Raw genomic sequence first — 9,660 nt, 5'->3', positions numbered from 1 at the left:
TGGATCTTTTTGATTACTAATACAGGGCTGTTTCTCCACAGCCTACTTGATCCCAATCAGTACTGGGTGGTTTGTGTCGTTGGAGAGAGCTTAGTCTTGATCACATACCAGGGTAAACTAATGAACAAAGTTTGGTCCGACTTCTCACTGGGATTGTGTGATTAGCACAAAAGGATGTAGCTCAAGATAGGCCTCGGATTGTGTTAATGTTGCAGATAGGCAGGGTTATGGGTGAGTCAGCAGGCCAAGTCAGCCACCCCAGCTATGGTGTACAATGTGCAAGGGCAGGGTCCTTATCACTTACCCGTTAGGGTTGCGGAGTTGTTCCCCTCACCCAGCTGGGCCTTGGTCACTCAAGATGCTGGTTTGGGGCAGGCTGTATGATGGAAGCTGGGGCTGCGAGGATTCATACGCCAGCAGCAGGATTGGATCTCCAGGTCTCACCAGGCTGGAATGGTACAGAGTCTTATTGGCCCGAGCTAGAAAACAGTGTCTTAGGCAGTCAGGGTCTTAGGGTCTTACCAGTCAGGGGTAGTGCCCAGACTGTTTGATTCTATCTAGGAATGGACACATGTTATTGGTGAATTTAGATGGGTTTCTGTATCCCTCACCAGACTGGGCTAAGTCCAAATTAGGCCTCAGATGTGAGAATGATGTGGTATTACAATGTCTTGATAATTCAACAGTCTGACTTAGTGTCCTGGCTGATTGACCCCAGATGTGTTGGGGACTGTGGAGTTGGCCCAATAAGAGCTGGGTCTTAGTTACTCAGTAGACAGTGTTGCCCTGGGATCTCCTTGAATCTAACTAGCTGTGGGAGTGTGACTAAGGCACTGAAGGGGATTTCTTGGTGACTTACCAGACTCTGCTGTTGGTCAAGCTGTAAGAACCAAAGCCAGGCCTGTGAGAATGACAAAGACAGGATACTGGGCTCTTGTTAGTCTGTGCTCATAAACAAGTTGCGCAGCTAGGCCTGGGCGTGTGAGGACTGGGTGGTACAAAAGGCCCGGAATTCCTGAGAGAGATCGACTGCTGCCCACGCTGTTTGTTGTTGGATCGTTAGGCCAATGAAATGGTCTGGTATTGGTCATATTGGTGAACCCAGGGCACACCAGTGGTTAGGTGACTTGGTCCAATACAGCTTTGTGACTATGGGGATGACATAGGATGGCAGAGTTCAGGGACACAGAAATTGGCTTGGGTGCAGGCTATGTGGCTTGTGATAGCCCTGGTAGTGTGGGACTGTTGTACAATAGCAGGGTTCTGTGTCACTCACCAGTCTTGTCTGGTACAAAGTATGCCTGGGATTCTAAGATCACTTTTTAGTCTAGGGTGAGGCAGGAGGACAACATTCTGGGTCACTAACCAGGTTTGGCAGGCCCGTGTGCTCCTTTCCCTGAATTAGGCCAAGGAGTGTGAGGATGAGGCATGAGGGCAGGGTCTTTCTCCCTCACAAGGACAGGCGCCCAGGCTGCTGCAGCCATTCTAGGCCTGGGGATGTGGTGATGTTCCTTGAAGTACAGAGGTCTATGTTCTTGGAAGTATCAGGGGTCTGGATCCTTCCCCAGGCTGGGCTAGAGTGAAGCCATTGCTACTCAAGCTATCACAGAGTATTAGTGCCACACTGAGAGGTCAGGATCTCAAGTCCTACTGGACCAGTATGACAGACAATCTGACTGAGTCCTGCTAGGTCAGGTTTGTGAGGATGGCGTTAGCCAGTGAGGTTTGTAGGAACTCACCAGGCTTTGTGACCACTGCTAGGCCTGGTAGTATGAATGTGAAGGGCAGGTGCAGAAGCTTGATCTTTCTACAGTTTGTGCTGCTCCTTGAGATGCTTAGACCCTGCTGACCTTGGACTCTGGGTTGACATTGAGGACAGTGGCTGGGATACTCACCAGGAGGAGCTGGTCAGTGATCTGCTTGACCTGTGGGTCTGAGGAAGCTGCTCGAAGAAGAACCTTGGCCACTCACTGGGCTGGTATCTTGGTCAGGTTGTATGAACCAAGGTAGCCTGTGATCATGAGGAGGGTACATGAGAGAAGGTCTTGATCACTAGGACACTCATGTCTCCTCTGGTGGCAATATTGCATGTCCCAAACAGCTCATGGAATCATTAGAGTATGGGGTATCCAAGGTCTTGGCCACTTACCAAAGTAAGCTGGGGAGGAGGCAACTTGATCCTAGGTTGAACCTGAACTGTGGGGATGGCTCAGTAGGATGAAGTCTAGGTACCTCACGGGCCGAGATTTTTGTAGACTTTTTTTTTAAAGCCAAGATAGTCCTGGAAATGTAGCAATGGTGGGAAAGATCAGGGTCAGGGTCATACACCTGGTTGGGCTGGGCTGAAATCTGCCTGTACTTGTGACACCACCACCTAGTCTGAACAGGTGCAACAGGGCATGGGTCTATGATTTGGGAATAGGCAAAGGAGTATCAACACAGCTGTGACACGTAAGGGTCTTGGGTGAACAGCCAGTGGCATGAGTGGAACTATGTCTGGGAACGTGAGGACTGTGCTGGAGGCCAGGCTGGCTATTCAACCCAAGAGGGACCTGGGGCTGTGGTGGATACCCTAGAATTGCAGGGGTCTGGGTCATGCACTAGGACAGGCTGGCCAGTGAGCAGCTTCAGCAAAAATAGGCCTGGGAGTATAAAGATGATATAAGGTGGGAGGTCTTGATCCCATACCTGGCTGGCTTAGGGTACAGGTTGTGAAATACACGCTAGATCCAGGAATACTAGTAGGAAAGCCGGGATGGGGAATATTCTGATTGGTCCCAGCTTATTCAGGAACTGTGAGGTGGCTCAGGCAGGTAAGATTCATATTAACTCATCAGGCTAATCTGGTGTGCAGGTTTTGTGATGCCAGCTATGCGACACCAGCTAGGCATGGTAGTGTGGAGAATGGTGTAGAGGACAAGGTCTTGATCTACTCACCTGCTAGCCAGACTTCATGGCCCCTGCTGTGGCTAGGAGTATGGTGATGGCCAGGAGATCAGCAAGGTTCATGGCATTCAGCAAGGCTGGGATTGTGACTACAGTATGACCCGAACTATGTCCACCAGTGTGAGGACTGAATGGGAAAGCAGGTGGGGCCTTGATCACTTACCAATCTGGTCAGGTATCCAGACTCCTTGGCACCAGCTGGGCCAAAGACTGTGGATGGCAGGGAAAAAGTTCACAGGTGAGGGTCACTCTACTTTCGTTGATCTGCTTGACCTGAGCTAGGCCTGGGAGTCTGAGGAAAGTACTAGAGCGGATTCTTATGTCAATCACCAGGTGGGGATGTTGCTCCAGCTCTCTGAGTGTTTGTTATAGGCAGGTGAGGATGTTGGATACCCGGTAAAGTGGCCCTGTACACTGTCTTCCTGGAATCATGTGTTTACTCCCTAGTCTGAACTGTTACACGAGGGCAGGGGTCTGGGTCACTAATTAGGCCTGATTGGTCAATGAACTGCTTGACCCAAACTTGGCCTGAGGTTGTCAGGATGGTTCAGCAAGATGAGGTCTTGATTCTACCCTAGGCTGGGTTGGCATGCAGACTGTTCAAACCAAGCCAAGCTAGGCCGAGGAGTTCTAGAAGGACACCCCAGGATAAGATCTTGAGCTCTCACAAGGCTGAGAGGATGTGCAGTCTGATAGATCCCAGTGGGCCAGGGAGTAAGAGAATGGCTCTGGCTGGCAATATCCTGTGAATTCCCCACTGTGGAACACCAGCTATGCCTGGCAGTGTAACACAATCTGTAACACTAGCTAGGCCTGGCAGTGTGAGGATGGGTCCTTAGTTACTCACCAGTCTGGGCTGGTGCCTGCCTGCTTTACATGAGTGTCGTTATGGTGAGGATGGTTGGGGTTCTGTGTAACTCTCCAGGCTGGACTGGTACATGATCACTTCCTGCTGTGACATCATTGCTAGTCAGACGTGGTGGGGGAGGGGTAGGAGGGGAGAGTTCTGTATCACCCGACTCAGGAATGTGATGATGTTGAGGGTTGCCTAGGCTCTTTCCCCTAAGTTGCACATGAGACTATGAGGAATATTCTAGAATAGCCTTGGTCACTGTCAGTTTTCCATTAAGGGTTAAAATAAATTTTCCCTGTGTTTGATCTTTCTCTAAGAAAGGCTTTTTTCATGGAAAGAACTGAGGAATACACCTTTCATGATAGTTTTACACGGGAAGTTTTACTTTACTGACACAGCCTAGCACACAGAAATATGCTGTAGTGCTTAGGATGTAAAAACGGATTGAATTGGTGTGGTAGATTAAGTACATGGTTTTTAATGCTCTCAAGGCATGTTAGTATTGTTATTTTTTTTGAAGCAAGGCTTCTTTGTGTAGCTCTGCCTATACTGGGACTTACTCTGTAGACCAGGCTGGCTTTGAACTCAGAGATCTGCTCAAGGCAAATTAGTAAATTTATTTCAAGGCCAATCAAGAAGGTGTTTTCAGAGATGGGTATTGCAATGGTTTATGGGCAGGCCAGCTGAGGACGCATGGAACCCTGGGCTCAAGAACCAGGTTTCTTTATAACAGCTCTCCATCCTGCCTGAGTGTGACTTTTATGCACACCACCTATTAATTGGTGAGTTCCCCATCTGTTCATCTTAACCATTTCTCCAAACGTGAGGAATTATCATTTAGCTTCCAGAAATATTCTAGTGTTTCTAGGAACAGGGGGACAGCCCCCAACCACGGTCTTTATGGCCACAGTTGAGCCCTTTGCTGACATTCATCTCTGGTTGCTTCCCTTAGCTAAATGGTGTTTTGATGACCTGGGACCAGTCCTCCTGCGACTGGAAGCCCGGGATCCCTCAGATTTTTCCCTTTCTTCCACCACTGTAAAATGCTGCTCAGAGAGGCCTCTGAGCCAGCCAGGCTTTAGCACTCCACCTGTAGGCAGAGGATGGTCTGCTACAGGCCTTGCAGTGTTCACCACCTATTCACACCCTGCCTATAGAGGAGAGATGTCTTTGTATAGGCCTTGTGGTGTTGCTGTTTACATAGCTTCAGCTATGGGTAGCAAGCCATCCATTCTGTCAATCCAGCCTCCCCCCGGGATGGACGTCTTTTAGGGGCCCCTAAACCCCAGGCCTTAATGCCCTACTTGGTCAGCTCTGCCCTCATGCTGCTCGTGTCCTTAGGGCTCCATGTTTGTGGGAGCTTTCTAACTACTGTCAGTGTACAGGCCAATGGAAGGCGTTTCCTCAAACTCTCCTTGCCACTGCTTCTGCTGCCAGCAAGATTGATCGGATTCACAAGGCGGCTATTTTAAATTCTAGCCTTTTGCTCTCTGCTACGGCTTGTGGTATGATGGCTCAGCGACAGGGCGGATCACACCTCTAGGTCTCTGTTATTATTAAACTTAAAATCCCTGCAGCTCAAAAATCATGGCTTTTTCATACAACATGAGACTGCTGCCATTTTGACTGTGGTCAGGTGACCTTACCGTTATTTTAACTGAGGTCAGGTGACTTCACAGCCATCTTAACTGAGTGACTTTTCCATACAACATGTGACCGCTGCCATTTTGACTGAGGTCAGGTGATCGTTCCACCATCTTAATTGAGGTCAGGTGACTTCATCACCATCTTAACTGAGAGCCAGGTCAGATGACTGTGGTATTCTCTGTTTGGTTCCCCAGTGCTGACTCTGTTTCATGTGTGTTTTGCACAGTAGCATGCCTTTGGTAGGGCCCACCAAGAGCATTCACTTCACCCAATTCCTGTTCACTATGTGTGTGTATGTTCATACATATAACTTAAATGCACCTATGTTTGCTGTTAGATGTTATAATTGTCTGTGCATTGCATCTCATTTCAGACTTCAAAACAATTAGTCTCGGCACGCAGCGGAGACCGGCGTGCAGATGCATGTAGCGGAGACCGGCGCACAAATGCACGCAGCAGATGCGGGATAGTCCAAGCATGAAACAGTGAACCCCACACTAAGAGCAGATCTCCCCACTACAATTAAATCAAGTAGGTTTTTTGGGGCCTGGCCTGCAGAGTGGTAGGCCTTTTATTGGTGAGGTCCACTGGCAAACGGGGAGCCTGGTCCTGTCCCTGAAGACCCTCCTGAGTAGGGAGAGTGTTCTTGGCCCGCAGCGGGACACAGAAAACAGAGCGGGGGCATTCCCCCACCCCCTTGAACCCCGGTTAGTCTGAGAGGGCTGGTCCCCTCTTCTGGGGCTGCTCCTCCTTTGCTGCGACTTCTCTCTCCCTGGCCCATCCCAACTTGCGCCCAGGGGCCTCCTTCACTCTCCCTCCATTCCGTAGGGACACGGGATCACCCAGTTTAGCCTGTTTGGGCGCTGGGTCGGGAGCTTGGGGCAGAGGGCAGCAGGAGTTTCTCTGTTTTGGTGGCTGGCCTGCAGAGGGTTAGGCCTTTTGTTGGTGAGGTCCCTGTTGAACGGGGAGCCTGGACCTGTTCCTAAAGACCCTTCTGAATGGTGAGAGGGATCTTGGCCTGCTGTGGGAGCCAGGAAACGGAGCGAGGGCATTTTGTAAGTGGGGCCGATGGCTAGCAGGGAAACCTGATCCTGTTTTAAAAGACCCATTAAATAGCATCGATAGGAGGACATGGGCAGGCGCCAAGGCAAGAATTCACCCAACAATCTGAAAAACAATATGAAAACACCAGAAACCAATGATCTTACAACAGAAGGACTTGAACACCCTAACACAGAAGAAGTGGAAAAAATTGACTTTATGAAAGCAATAGAGTCCCTTAAACAACATGTAAAAAACGCCCTTATAGAAATGGATGAAAAGTATAACAAAAAGTTTGAAGAAATGAGTAAATACATAAATGATACCCTGGGAAACCAAGAAAAAAACAATCAAACAGGTAATGAAAACAGTTCAAGAATTGAAAACTGAAATGGAATCAAGGAAGAAAATATAAACTGAGGGCCAGCTGGATATGGAAAATCTAGGCCAATGAGCAGAGTCTACAGAAACAAGCATAATCGGGAACACCGGGCGGCGGAACGCAACGCGGCCGGAACACCGGGCGGCGGAACGCAACGCGGCCGGAACACCGGGCGGCGGAACGCAACGCGGCCGGAACACCGGGCGGCGGAACGCGGCCGGAACACCGGGCGGCGGAACGCAACGCGGCTGGAACACCGGGCGGCGGAACGCGGCCGGAGGACGCCCAGCGCAGCCGGCGGGGACCCACTGGGACCAGAGCTGCAGCAGAGGACACAGGCTGCTGGCGGCGGGAACCGTCCCAGCAGCAGAAGCAGGCTGCAGGGACCGCGCGCAACACCAAGAACAGATCGCCCCACTACAATTAAACCAAAGAGGTAGGCCTTCGGTTGGGGAGGTCCCTGGCAAAGGAGGAGTCGTGTCCTATTCCTGAAGACCTTTCTGAGGGGTGAGAGGGATCTTGGCCCCCGGCAGGAACCAGGAAACAGAGCAAGGACATTTTGTAAGAGGAGCCCCTGGCCAGCAGGGGAACCTGAACCAGTTTTAAAAGACCCCTTAGATAGTATCGATAGGAGGAGATGGGTAGGCGCCAAGGAAAGAATTCACCCAATAATCTGAAAAACAACATGAAAACACCAGAACCCAACGATCTTACAACAGAAGGTCTCCAACACCATAACACAGAAGAAGTGGAAAAAATTGACTTTATGAAAGCTGTAGAGTCCCTTAAACAACATGTGAAAAATGCCCTTATAGAAATGGATGAGAAGTATAACCAAAAATTTGAAGAAATGAGTAAATACGTACATAATACCCTGGGAAACCAAGAAAGAACGATCAAACAGGTAATGGAAACAGTTCAAGAATTGAAAACTGAAATGGAAGCAAGGAAGAAAACACAAACTGAGGACCAGCTGGATATGGAAAATCTAGGTCAACAAGCAGAGCCTACAGAAACAAGCATAATCAATAGAATACAAGAAATAGAAGAAAGAATCTCAGATTCTGAGGACAACATAGAGAAAATAAACGCTCTGATCAAAGAAAACTGCAAAGCCAACAAATTCTCATCACAAAACATTCAGGAAATATGGGACACAATAAAAAGACCAAATCTAAGAATAATAGGAATAGAAGAAGGAGAAGAGTCACAGCTCAAAAGCCCACAAAATATTTTGAACAAAATTATGGAAGAAAACTTTCCCAACATAAAGAAAGATATTCCTTTGAATATTCAAGAAGCATATAGAACACCAAACAGACTGGATCAAAGGAAAACATCCCCTCGCCATATAATAATCAAAACACAAAATATACAGGTTAAAGAAAGAATACTAAGAGCTGCAAAGGAAAAAGGCCAAGTAACTTATAAAGGTAAACCGATCAGACTTACACCTGATTTCTCTATGGAAACAATGAAAGCCAGAAGGTCCTGGATAGAAGTACTGCAGAAGCTAAGAGACCATGGATGCAAGCCCAGACTACTATACCCAGCCAAGCTTTCGTTCACTATAAATGGAGAAATCAAGACATTCCAGGATAAAAACAAATTTAAACAATACGTAGCAACAAATCCAGCCCTACAGAAAGTAATAGAAGGAAAATCGCAACCCAAGGAATCCAACATTGCCAACACTGCTTACAATAACTCAGGCATCTAGCGACCCTTCACTAGCACAACTCAAAGAAGGGAGACACACAAATTCTACTTCTAAAAACAATAATATCTGGCGTAAACATCCACTGGTCATTAATATCACTTAATATTAATGGTCTCAATTCACCTATAAAAAGGCACAGGCTAAGAGATTGGATACGAAAACAGGATCCAACATTCTGCTGTTTGCAAGAAACACATCTCAACCACAAAGACAGGCATCTACTCAGAGTAAAGGGCTGGGAAAAGATCTTTCAAGCAAATGGTCCTAAGAAAAAAGCAGGTGTGGCCATATTAATTTCTAACAAAACTGACTTCAAACTAAAATCAATCCGATGAGATCGAGATGGACACTTTATACTCATAACAGGAACAATTTGTCAGGATGAAGTCTCAATCCTGAATATTTACGCCCCTAATATAAAAGCACCCACGAATGTAAAAGAAATATTACTAAAACTCAAGGCAGACATCAAACCACACACACTAGTAGTAGGAGACTTCAATACACCTCTCTCAGCAATGGACAGTTCAATCAGACAGAAACCTAATAGAGAATTAAGAGAATTGTTGGAGGTAATGAAGCAAATGGACTTAACAGACATCTATAGAACATTCCACCCAAATAGGAAAGAATATACCTTCTTCTCTGCAGCCCATGGAACCTTCTCGAAAATTGACCACATACTCGGAAACAAAGGAAACCTCCACAGATACAAAAAAATATCAGTGTCCACCTGTGTCTTATCAGATCACCACGGATTAAAGTTAGAATTCAACAGCAATCCTACCTCCAGAAAGCCGACAAACTCATGGAAACTGAACAGTCAACTACTGAACCACACCTGGGTCAAGGAAGAAATCAAGAAAGAAATTAAAGTCTTCCTTGAATTTAATGAAAATAAAGGGACAACATACTCAAACCTATGGGACACTATGAAATCAGTGCTAAGAGGAAAGTTCATAGCACTAAGTGCCCACTTAAAGAAAACAGAGAAAGCATACATCGGAGACTTAACAGCACACCTGAAAGCTTTAGAAAAAAAAAGAAGCAGATGCGCCCAGGAGGAGTAGA

Source organism: Microtus pennsylvanicus, chromosome X (assembly GCF_037038515.1).
Source record: "Microtus pennsylvanicus isolate mMicPen1 chromosome X, mMicPen1.hap1, whole genome shotgun sequence".
Taxonomy (NCBI): Eukaryota; Metazoa; Chordata; class Mammalia; order Rodentia; family Cricetidae; genus Microtus; species Microtus pennsylvanicus.
This window is presented reverse-complemented; position numbering follows the sequence as displayed.